The sequence below is a fragment of the Fragaria vesca genome, linkage group LG4, assembly GCF_000184155.1.
Source record: "Fragaria vesca subsp. vesca linkage group LG4, FraVesHawaii_1.0, whole genome shotgun sequence".
Lineage (NCBI taxonomy): Eukaryota > Viridiplantae > Streptophyta > Magnoliopsida > Rosales > Rosaceae > Fragaria > Fragaria vesca.
Window position 1 is genome coordinate 8461875 of NC_020494.1, and position 13104 is coordinate 8474978.

Here is a 13104-nt window from a genome sequence, read left to right on the forward strand (position 1 = left end):
CCCGTTCAATTTCAAATTGATAAAATGATCTCTATTATGGCAAGAAGACACTGGTGACCAAGGATAGTACAAGAGTACCAATTTAAAAACTTAGTCTATATATGTGCATACACTATTTGTTTATTGAAATGACATGAGATTTGCTCTACTGAGTTTATGGCTCACCCCTTTATGAATTTGTGCAGATGTTACTCTTTGAGGGATAAAAACTTAATACCTAGAAGGGATGAAGTCTAGGAGGAGTAAACTATGGCTTGCTTGTTTTTTTTTAAATTTCTATTTGTGTAATAAAGCTTAGTTTATAAGCTTTCTTTCCTGTTTGCTGTAAGAACAATATTTATGAAATAAAGTTTACTCCTTCATTAAGTTACCTCTGATTCAAGGGTTCTCATATAACTTTTACTTGTCCAAGGTTTTCTTATCCTTGATAAGTTGAAGTTATTCACATCTTTACTTAGAAAAGAACCATATTTTCTTAAAATATCTGAGTTGGGGTGTGACAACATCTCAGCCTTAATTTTTGCCCTATCCATTTTACAAATCAGACAACGTAAATTGTATATTTTGTTGTCTGAGAAGAAATGACATCCTTAAATTGCAAGAGCGGGAGATTTCCCGCAGCTATCTCAGCCTTAATTTTTTCCCTATCCATTTTACAAATCAGACAACGTAAATTGTATATTTGTTGTCTGAGAAGAAATAACATCCTTAAATTGCAAGAGCGGATCTCCCGCTGCTACATCTCAACCTTAATGTTTCCCTGTCCATTTTACAAATCAGACAACATAAATTACATATTTGTGTTGTTTGAGAAGAAAGAAAATAGAGACATTCACTTAATAATCATGAGGGCGAGAAATTTACGGCTACTTTTCATTCTAACGAGTCACTTTTTAAAATAACCTTAGTTTTCACTCACACAACGCATAAAAGCACTAAGAGTTGTCTAAATATGGGAGGCTCATCATACAAAAACACGTCGAAATGCAATACTCTAAACATTTTTTTTATTTTGTCGACACTCGTATAATCATATGGTTATTATGCATGAACTCATACAAGAAGTGGTGTCAATTATATCATGATGGTTTGGCTCCCCATAGTGAAAGTAAGTGTAATTAGAGTTAACCGTGTTGATCGACACTCATGTAATACTGAAAATTGATGACATTTCTACCACAATCATGCTTCAATATCGTAAACATGTCTATACGGTTCAATTTTCAAAATTTCATTTCCTCAATGGTGTCTCTATAGATAAACACACGTTTATATAATATGTACTGCACATGTTGTGTCACATTATGTGCCACATAGGAAACATGTTATACCTCATTAGTAGGTTGATTGTGATATAGATGTTTAGGATTAAAATCATGAAAATTCGACCGTTAGATATAATTAAGATAGTGAAGTATAGCAGTGTAACAAAATTCATAAATTTTCAGAAACGTTTGGGTATCGATCAACTCGGTCAACCATAAATTCAACAATATTAATTTTACGTCACACATCAGTATTAAAAAAGAACCGTTGTGGCACTACAATAGGAAATTTATTAGGGTTTTTTAGGGTTTAGGGTATTTTAGGGTTAGAGGTTACGAAACATACAACGTAATATTGAAAACAATTGCCTTCACACAACATTTCTTAGTTGATTGTTGTGGGATGAAGAACTTAAAGTAGAATTGTCAAATGTAAGAGATGGGCTTCATCATGACACGAAACTACATTATACAACCAAAACTGAAAAGTCGTTGTGTTATTATTGAAAATACTATACTCTCACACAACAGGTTTGAGTGTTCCGTTGTTACATCAAAACCACCAAGGCTATCCTTCACAAAAAAATTAGGTTTTTAGAGGATGTAAGAGCAATTTTAAAACTAGAAGTCTGCAGCCTGACATGAGAGATACATCGTACAACAGAGTGGGGTTAGAAGTCTGCAGTGTGATAGTTTAAATTGTATATATTCACACAACATTTATTTGTTTCACTGTTGTGTAACAACACCCAATTATATGTCAAACTAGAGTGGGGTTAGAGGCAAAATGGGCCTCATTTTTATCTTCATTCAGACAACAAAATATTGTCCAAAGTGTTGTACTAGTTTAAGGAAAAAAAAACTGGAATGATCTCAGACTATCCACACAACAGATGAATGTTTCTGAACGTTGTATGACGCATTTTTGAAATTTGTACAACTCTGCTATTGTGTACTGTTGTGTGAAAAGTGTCATTTGTTGCACTTATTGGCGTAGTGGTGGTCCATCTTCAGTAAGGACCTGGTTTTCATTCCGGTACATCACGGGGTCAGCCACCACTATACCTTGGTCCTGATTGACAACAAAGCTCGATGCTTTTATCACCTGAACTCAATGCTACCGTCAAAGAAAGATTACTCTGCCGACACCAACAACCACTTTCAGAATGCAATGGCAGTGGTGAGTTGTAACTGATTTATTAGAGTAAGAAGTTTACTGGGGGGGGGGGGCAGTAAACTTCTACTGGTTTTTGTTTGTTGCTTGTTCTCTTAGTTTGTTTGAGTTCACTACTACAAAAACATTATCAGACAACACTCATCAAACAACCTTTTAGGGTTCCCTACTTGTCTGATGAAGTGAACTGTTATATACAACGCAAAGTTACAAAGTTTTGTTGTCTGATGACACAAAATTGTCAAGTTATATTTCAAGAGTTCAAAATACAACAATGATGCTAATTTTATGTTGTATGATTTATGAAAATTTTAGTGGAAGGATTCCCCCTATCACCAAATTGAAAGTCGTGCAAGATGCAAAATGTTTGGACAATAGACTTTTATTTCTTTGTTGTATGATGTTGTTACAATATATACTAGGTAATACCTAGCTAGTGCAAGTTTAGAAAATATATACAACAGTCTAAAACATTTGGTTGTGTGACTGGAAAATCTGGTGGCATGCCAAAGTTGTTTTGGCTCCAATGTTTGCCTCCATCAATTTGGTGTGCTATGCCAAAATAGTTTTGGCTCCAAAGTTTCCCTCCGAGTATATATTCTGTTGTGTGAAAAAAGTTGACAAGTTTAATATCATACCCACCAACCCTAAACGCTAGTCTCACACTCTCACTCTCTCGCATTCATATCACTGTCTCTCTCTCCCTCGCATTCATTCACCCTAAACCCACCAAACAAATCGACTCTCAACTTTCACTCCCAAACAGATCGACTCTCAACTCGCCCTCTCACTCTCAACGGTAAGCCCTGACACGACCCACCCCGAATTTCACCCTGAAACCCGGAGTAAGTCGTGCGGGGACCACCTCTAAGGAAAATTTACTGAAAAGATTGAGAAAATCTCCCTTGCAGATGGACAACCCTAACTCGAAAATTCCAAATTACACTCTTAATACCACACATCCAAACATCACATAATTATCCTTCAGAAATTCTACACATAATATACAATAATCCCAAAGTATTCAGAGCTACTAAACACTAGCGGAAGCAAGAAAACACGAGTAGGTTGAACAGGTAACCTACTGACGAAAACTGGCAGATATGCGGGTGACTATGCCTCGCCTCTTACTAGATCCAACCCGAACTCTGCAGACTGGGCAATTTAAAACGAAGGGCCCAGGGGAAAACATTTAATAACGTTAGAGTGAGTGGACAAAAATAAAATAATAAATAAAATATTTATGTTTCCCCAAATTAATTTTTAAGGAAAAATCGAATGCATGCCGCAAGCGATAAAACTTTTATCTCATAAAATATCGAGTCTCTCAGACTCTATAATATATGTATGTATTTACACTCGTCCATACATCCTATATAAATTCATGGGTCTATATAGGGCTACTACGCTTGCGTCCAACGCTCACGTCACGCCTTAATGTGGTGCTACACTATATGAATTAAACACTCAAATAGGAGTATAGGACTACTACGCTCACGTCCAACGCTCACGTCACACCATAATGCGGCTATATGCTACGCCATTAAGGTGGACAGACACATATGGCTAGTTAGCATTTTATATACATACTCTCTCATAAATACATATTTATATCCACCGAAAATCCCATTTTCGGTAACTCTCCAAGAGAAATAAAATTCGTCAAAATTAAAATGACGTCAAAATGTTCCACAACATTAATTATTCAACCATGAACTCTAGCATGCATTTTATTTAAAACTAAAGTCCACTCACAAGTTAGGCCTAAGCCTGATGTCGTCTGGGGCCTCGTCTGCTCGAGCCTCCTCACGTCCTGTTCCAAATATAAAATTAATTTCCCACCAAAAATCCAATATTTAAACAAAATGGGCAAAATTAAACGTGAGCCTCCCACACACTCATCGTTGCCCAAATTCGCCATTCTTAACTCAATACGGCTCAAACTTCGCCGAACATACCGGCAGCCGTAACAACAACTTCCCACAGAATACGACTTAAATCCTATGGCCGGATTCTACATTAATTAACCGCCAAAATACCAAACTTCGGACATTCACAAACCTATCCAAAACTCAACCAAAAATTCCATAACTCACTTCAATAAACTCCCCTTAATATTCCACATTTAAAAACATAAAAATCTCCCAACCGGCGGCGGCTCCGCCGGCAGCGGCGGCCGGAGGCCAATTCCGGCGACCTCCAAAACCTATGAAATTTTGATAGAATAATCTCCTCATCATGCTCTACAACTTTCCTGACCAGTACAAACCCAAAATCCAAGCCTAACTAGGGCAATCGAACACAAACACCTAAAAGCCCTAGAAATTTCAACTCCACATTTCTCCTTACCTAGCTCAAGAGAGGGAGAGTCCTTTTAGGACAAGGCTGCTGGGTTGGAGGGCTACAAAACCGTACCAAGCTTGCCCGGATTGGTGGCCGGAGGAAGGAGTTCCGGCGAAAAGCTTCCCGGCGTCTCCGGCGGGATTTCTCCTCTTCCGGCGGGTTAGAGGCTCGGGGGCTAGGCCGGGAGGAGAGGAGGAGATGGGGGTCCAACTGGGTGAGCGGCGGCTGGTGGTTGGCCGGACGGCGGCAGCTGGTGCTGGGAGCTTCCGGCGGAGAGAGAGCACGGGAGGAGAAGGAAGAGAAAAGAGAGAAGAAGAGAAAGGGAGGAAAATGGGTTGGGCCTCCCAACCGGTCCAACCTTATATCAACCCAACTCAAAATAAACACCCGAAAAAAATATACCCGAATAAAAATTACCTTTACAGCTAAATTTCCATTTTTATCGTCGTCATAATTTCCTCCTACTAATAATCCTCCGCACATTATGTCCCCGAAACCCCTCTAGGACCAATTAAACTATTAACTCAATGACGAAGACGGTAAAATTCTTATTATAATCAAGCTAGTAAATAAGGTAAAAATATAAGAGTCGGGATGTGACAATTCTCCCCTCCTTATAAAAATTTCGTCCTCGAAATTTACATACCTGCTATCCGAAGAGAAAGGGATATTGCTGCATCATTTGCTCCTCTGATTCCCAAGTAGCTTCTTCTACTTGATGACTTCTCCAAAGCACCTTGACAAGTGGGATTGTCTTATTCCTAAGCACTTGCTCCTTTTGGTCGAGAATCTGAACCGGTTCCTCTTCATAGGTCAAATCTCTCGCCAAACTGATCGGCTGCTCTTGCAGCACATGAGAAGGATCGGCAATATACTTGCGAAGCATGGATACATGAAACACATTATGTATCCTAGCTAACTCTAGAGGCAAAAGTAGCCGATAAGCAAGTGAGCCAACTCGCTCACTAATCTCATAAGGGCCAATATTCCTCGGACTGAGCTTCCCACGCTTACCGAAACGCACAACCCCTTTTCAAGGAGATAATTTCAGGAATACCCAATCACCCACTTGAAATTCAAGATCTTTCCTACGGACATCTGCATAACTCTTCTGCCTACTTTGAGCGGTCTTGAGTCTATCTCTAACCACTTTAATCTTCTCATTCGTAACATGGATTAACTCTGGGCGGCAAAACTCTTTTTCCCCTACTTCATTCCAACACAAAGGCGTGCGACACTGCCTCCCATAAAGAGCCTCAAAGGGAGCCATACAAATGCTAGAATGATAGCTATTATTATAGGCAAATTCCATCAAGGATAAGTTTTTATCCCAGCTACCTCTGAACTACATGGCACAAGCCCTCAACATATCCTCCAAAGTCTGAATAGTCCTCTCGGACTGCCCATCAGTCTGAGGATGAAAAGCAGTGCTGAAGAGTAATTGGGTACCTAAAGCTGCCTGAAGAGCTCCCCAGAATTTAGAAGCAAATCGAGTATCCCGATCTGACACTATTGATTCAGGAATACCATGAAGCCTCACAATTTCATTCACATAAAGCTCCGCCAATTTATCCAATTTATACTTCTTTCCCACTGGCAAGAAATGTGCAGACTTAGTGAGTCTATCCACAATCACCCAAATACCGTCATGCCCATCACGGGTACGAGGTAAGCTAAAAACATAATCCATGGTGATGTGGTCCCACTTCCACACTGGAATAGGCAACGGCTCAAGCAACCCGGAAGACTTCTGCCTTTCAACCTTGACTTGCTGACAAATCAGACATCTACTCACATAAGCTGCAATTTCCCTCTTCATGTTTGGCCACCAATAATAATCCTTCAAAATCCGATACATTTTTGTGCTACCCGGATGAGCAGCATATGCAGAGCTATGAGCTTCCTCCATAATCTCACTCTTCAACTCTTCATTTCTTTTTGGAACACATAGCCGGTTCTTAAACAATAGAGCCCCATCTCTTCTAACTGAAAAATGATCGGCTGCGGCTCCATTCGAAGCTTTTTCCATCAATCGAACTATGGAAGGATCATTATACTGTGCTTCCCGCACTCTATCAACCAAAACTGGCCTCACATGAAAACTGGCTATCAAAGCACCAACCTCATCTACTGATAAATCCACTCCTGTAGCTCGCAACTCGCAAAGAAGCGGAACACGAACCATCTTTATATGAGATAAAGATATGGAGGGATTTCGACTAAGAGCATCAGCTACCACATTAGCTTATCCAGGATGATACTCAATAGTGCAATCATAATCATTGATTAACTCCATCCACCTTCTCTGTCTCATATTAAGCTCTCTTTGAGTGAACACATACCGAAGACTCTTGTGATCGATAAATATCTGACACTTGACTCCATAAAGATAGTGTCTCCACAACTTGAGAGCAAACACTACCGCTGCAAGCTCCAGATCATGAGTAGGATAATTCCCCTCATGCGGCTTCAATTGCCTAGAAGCGTAGGCAATAACTCGATCATGCTGCATCAAGACTCCACCTAGACCACGTCTAGAAGCATCACAATAGACTACATATTCTCCACTATCATCCGGAAGTGCCAAAACAGGAGCACTTGTCAAGCAATTCTTCAATTCTTGAAAGCTTTGCTCGCACTGATCTGACCATTCAAACTTAACCCCCTTCCTGGTCAACCTTGTGAGAGGAGCAGCAATCTTTGAAAAATCTTTCACAAAGTGCCGATAATAACCTGCTAATCCTAAGAAACTACGAATCTCCGTCACAGTGGTGGGTCTTCTCCAATTCGACACTGCTTCCACCTTTTGGAGATCCACACTAACTCCTTCTGCCGAAATCACATGACCCAAAAATCCCACTTTATCTAGCCAAAACTCACACTTGCTAAACTTAGCAAATAACTGCGACTTTTCTAAAGTCCGCAATATTATTCTTAGATGCTTGGCATGCTCCTTCTCACTTTTTGAGTAACCCAATATGTTATCTATGAATACGATCACGAAACGATTAAAGTATGGACTAAACACCCTATTCATGAGATCCATGAACGCCGCGGGTGCATTAGTAAGTCCAAAAGGCATCACCACAAACTCATAATGACCATATCGTGACCGAAAAGCAGTCTTGGCTATGTCCCCCTCTCGGATCCGCAACTGATGATAACCCGATATCAAATCAATTTTAGAGAAAACAGAGGCACCCCTCAACTGATCAAACAAATCATCGATCCGAGGCAACGGATATTTATTCTTCACTGTGACCTGATTCAACTTCCTATAATCAATGCATAGTCTCATGGTGCCGTCTTTCTTCTTAACAAACAACACCGGAGCACCCCATGGAGACATGCTAGGCCGAATAAAACCCTTATCTACCAACTCCTGTAATTGAGTCTTCAACTCTTTCAATTCCGCTGGAGCCATTCTGTAAGGCGCCTGAGAGATAGGCATAGTTCCGGAAAGTAATTCTATAGAGAAGTCTATCTCCCTTGCAGGAGGCAAACCAGGCAACTCCTCAGGAAAAACATCCGGAAACTCCCTTACTACTGGAATATCTTCCAATCCCACAACTCCCATACTTGTATCCACCACATGAGCTAAAAATGCCTGACAGCCTTTACTCAACAATTTCCTTGCAGCAACAGCGAAAATTATGCAACTAGAAATAACATCTCTTTCCCCTTGGAAAGCAACCTCAAAACCATCTGGACATCGAAGCACCACTACTTTTTGAAAACAATCTACCATAGCTCTATATGCTTCCAAAAAGTCCATTCCCAAGATCACATCAAACTCCACTATATCTAGAGGAATTAAATCAGCCTCAAAATTAACTCCTTCCACTAAAACTTCACAACCACTAAACACCCAATTTATTCTCATCACCTCACCGGAGGGTAGAGACACATGCCACTCGCCTGGAAGAGACGATGATGGCACATTGGCATGGAGGGCAAATCTACTAGACATGAATGAATGCGTGGCTCCGGGATCAATTAAAGTAAAAGTAGGCTGACCGAAAATTAATAACGTACCAATGATGACATCTGGAGAAGTACGACCCTCCTGCTGGGTCATAGCATGTAGTCTAGCGCGAGTCATGGGACGTCCACGCTGACCACCTCCCCGTTGAGTGCCACCTCTGACCGATGCACTGCCCTGGGCACCACTACTGGAGCCTCCAGCTGAAAACTGACCAACTGGCTGAGTAGGGGTGGGGGTGGTCCTATGAGCCAACAATGGGCAATCTCTCCTGAAGTGGTCTTGACCACCACACTCAAAGCACCCAGAAAACTGCTGCTACCCATAAGAAAAAGTCTGGCTACCGGATGACCCATCATGGAAACTACCACCAGAACCATACTGCCCAGACTGCTGCCTACCCAAATGACTCCGAGAAGGTCTCCTGAAACGTCCTCTAGTCCTGTTTCGAGCACCAGAGCTCGATCCCCCACTACTGCCACTACCAGCAGAAGACCCAGAAGCGGATGATGAAGCAGCCTTCTTGGATGGACCTTGACTAGGGCCACCGTAATCACGAGGCCGAACACCATATGTCCCCCTAAACTCAATGGTCATGGCTGCACCAACTGCATCCTCAAAAGTCGGGTACTCCGAGGTTAAGCATGTTGATGCTAGAGCAATCCCAGGATGGGTGACCTACTGGGAAGCTGCTCCTGAGCTGCCGGAAACAAAACCGTGAGGCCCGGTGGGGCCAAACGGAGAGGGGTTATGTGCTCTATATGTACATGTCCACCTCCAATCTAACACGAGGCCTTTTGGTGGCTCAGCGGCTTCGGAGGGGATGGGTACTCCGAGGTTAAGCATGTTGATGCTAGAGCAATCCCAGGATGGGTGACCTATTGGGAAGCTGCTCCTAAACTGCCGGAAACAAAACCGTGTGGCCCGGTGGGCCCAAAGCGGACAATATCGTGTTACGGCGGAATGGGTCCTGGGATGTGACAAGCCCTCTCTCTCTCAATGTTGTCTCAACTCTCACTCTCTCGCCCTCTCTCTCAACTTTGTCGCTCTCTCAGCTCTCTCACTCTTCTCTCAAGTCATGAAACCAAGCAACTACACATCACTTGGTATTTTGGTTTTTGAGATTGAAATACAGAAACAACAGATGACTTTGAGATTTAACTATCTATTATGCGGCCTGGCGCCGCCTTACTGTTCTGAAGAACAGTGCAGTCTCCTGCGGGCTTGTGCTGCATCTCGTATGGGTCTGGTGTTGGGCCAAGGCAAGGGCGTAGCTACATGGGGGCGAGGAGGTTCAAATGACCCTCCTCAATTTCTGGAAAACCAGATTCGATACGTCCATTTGTTCATTAGTTATAAAGTACACTATAGTGGTATAGTTCATATATCACTTGAACCCTCTTTGTCTTTTTTTTTGTCAGAACTTGACCCCTTAGTCAAAAAAAGAAAGAAACAAGGCAAATTAGCTTAAATACTGGTCCAATTACCCACAATTGCACGAGCTGTCCTTTAACTAATTTTACTTTATTTATGATTGTAATCTTTGTGCTGTTCTACACTCGATCAGTCGATCGTTTTTCTCTTTCTCAATCTTCTCTTCTATATATAATCTACAAGCAACAAGTTCAAAGATAAAAATAAAGTATCTTTAGTTCTTTGTATAGTTATAAACTTTGAGATTACTTCAATCGGTTAAGGATGATTTTCTAAATTGGAAGATTCCTAGAGAACAAATTAAGCTGTCGGTATGCTACTATTTCTTTGGTATTTAATTTGGTTAATTTCTGAAACAAGGCATCATCGATTCATTAATCTGTAGCTATAACTCATTAATATATGCAATATTTCCAGAAGAAATGTAGTAGAAAGGAATGTAATGATCGATTACTTTGGCTTGCGATGATCAAAATTTCACCCGATGTGTTATTGATTCAAAAAAACAAAAAAAAAATCAATACAAGCAATATATACGTTACTTGAAATTTTGAATATAATCGTTATTAGATGCAATAAATTATGACCCTCCTATTTAAGATTGCTGGCTACGCCACTGGCCAAGGTGTTGGGGCTAAACCTGGCTGTTGCAATGTCTAATTTGCTCTCCACTTCTGTCTTTTCTCTCGCTTCCAGAGCGTTCCTGAGCCTTCCGTTTTAATCTCTCTGTTTTTTTCATGTCTCAGACTCTCAGCGCCTTCCTCTTACTCTGCAACGCTTTTGTTCTCTAACGGAGCGATCTGGGTTTATTCTTTCTTCGTGTCAGAAAAGGTCAACGCCTTTCTCTTAGTCTGCAATGCTTCATTCTCTATCACAACGATCGGGGTTTCTTCTTCAAGCGAGCTGGGTTGTGATCTCTTTATTGAAGAGCTGAATAGTTTGGGTAATTTTCTTTTATCTTAATCTTCAAATTGATTTCTCGATTGTGGCTTCTATGTTTGTTTTGGATGGGTTGTCGTTACCAATTGGTCTTCAATTTCTCTCTTCCTCCATCATTACCAACTGAGCTCTCCTTATCATTCTCCTTATTGTTGGTTTGGTTCTCTTACATCATTGGTTTGTTTTCAACAAGAATATTTATGAGTATGATTTCGTGTTGAGTTTTAGATCTGGGAGCGCATGGATTAAGGTCGCGTTTGATCATCCTTGCAGGAGACAAAGCTCTAGGTTTCTGGACATGATGATGCTCTTCGAGGTATCTACTTCACTTTATCAAAATATTTTTTCAAAATCAAACGCCCAAAACTTTTTTGCGATTGATTTTCTCTCTGTTTTGTGTTGATTTGTTTGGATTTTGCTAAAGGTGGGCGATTGAAGTGAACTAGCTCCGGGGACTGCATGCCAATGGACAATGATCTTCTTTTGTTCTTAGTGGGGTTTGCAAATTTCTTTATTGGGTTAATCTTTACAGTCATGTCATTGCTAAGATGTCCAGATGTTGGTCTTCGCATTGGTCTTCCCCAAGTGTACTACATATTTTCATCATGAAAGCTGTAAGGAAGTAACAAAGGCATACAAGCCTAGCTAGATCCTTCATCTTGAATCAGTATTATGTGTTGCACGTAACATTAACACCCAAACGATGTTCAAACTCTTTCAACAATGTATGTTCGGGGGAAAAATTGATTAATATAGCAACAATGCGTGCCATATTCACATGTGGCCTATGAATCAGTGCATATATATACTAACTAATATATTTCATGTATTGATTGCATGTGAGGAGAGAAACCTTGGACTGTAAATGTTAGGATCATATGTTGAGCAAAGAGCTTAGCTCCCCGAGTTTCATTGATTTTACTGTAACTGGAAGATTTCCTCTGTGTCCTAATCATTTTGGAATTGAAAGCAGGCCATTTGAACTCTCCTGGAAGCCTTGATATCTAGATTCTGATGGCAGTTGATAAGAACATTTTTGTTTTGTTGGTATATGAATGAAATAGTGCAATGTGCTATTTTTCTGATAGGTTTTTGATCAGGTTCTTTTGCTTATGTAGAAAGCATGGGCTTGGAAATGGACTATTTCATACGTTCTTATCAAAATATTGGGTGATTTTCTTCTTCTCTTCTTAGGACTTATGCATATATCAACAGAGGTAAAAAGGTTTCTTTTGATGTTATTTGATTTTTCCTTTTCTTCTTTTTTCTCTTCTATAGAATCATGACATGATTACTGTAGTCTATTAGCCATTTTAGCATGGTTTTTATAGGCACTTAGCCAGTTAGCCGTTTACTGTCATATATATTTGGAAAAGATGAGTTATGGATGTCTTATTAGCTGGTTTATCTAGAGGGCATAAACAGTCTACATATTTGAATTCACCATATTAGGGCTTCATATACATATTTGGACTATTGATCCTAGACTTCTAAGATTTGATGCATGCAGATATGACTGCGTTCTCTTTTGGGGTAAAGATCCAGAAGGGAATGACCTTGGTGGCCTTGACGCATGTCCGGTATGTCACACTGACAGGTATAAGCTGACTCCTGCAGGCAACAGGAAACCTGTAAAGGTACTTCGGTATTTCCCTTTGAGGGATAGGTTGGAGCGGTTGTACATGTCTTCACACACGGCCGAAGCTATGAGATGGCACGCTGATAGGGAATTGCATGACGAAGATACCCTTATACACCCTGCTGACGGGGAGGCTTGGAAGCATATAGACAGGGAGTTTCCTCATTTTGCGTCAGAGGTCCGAAATGTGAGGCTCGGGCTCTCATCCGACGGGTTCAACCCTTTTGGCAACATGAGTCTTCAATACAGTGTATGGCCGGTGATTTTGGTACCGTACAACCTTCCTCCATGGATGTGCATGAAGAAGGAATACAATATGTTGAGTTTG

The 13104-nt window shown here is 40.8% G+C and overlaps 1 pseudogene; it reads right to left on the minus strand.

The window, feature by feature from the left end:
• Positions 1 to 5431: 5431 nt before the first annotated feature.
• The window catches only part of LOC101312629, a 232025-nt pseudogene continuing 224352 nt past the window's right edge, over positions 5432 to 13104 (minus strand).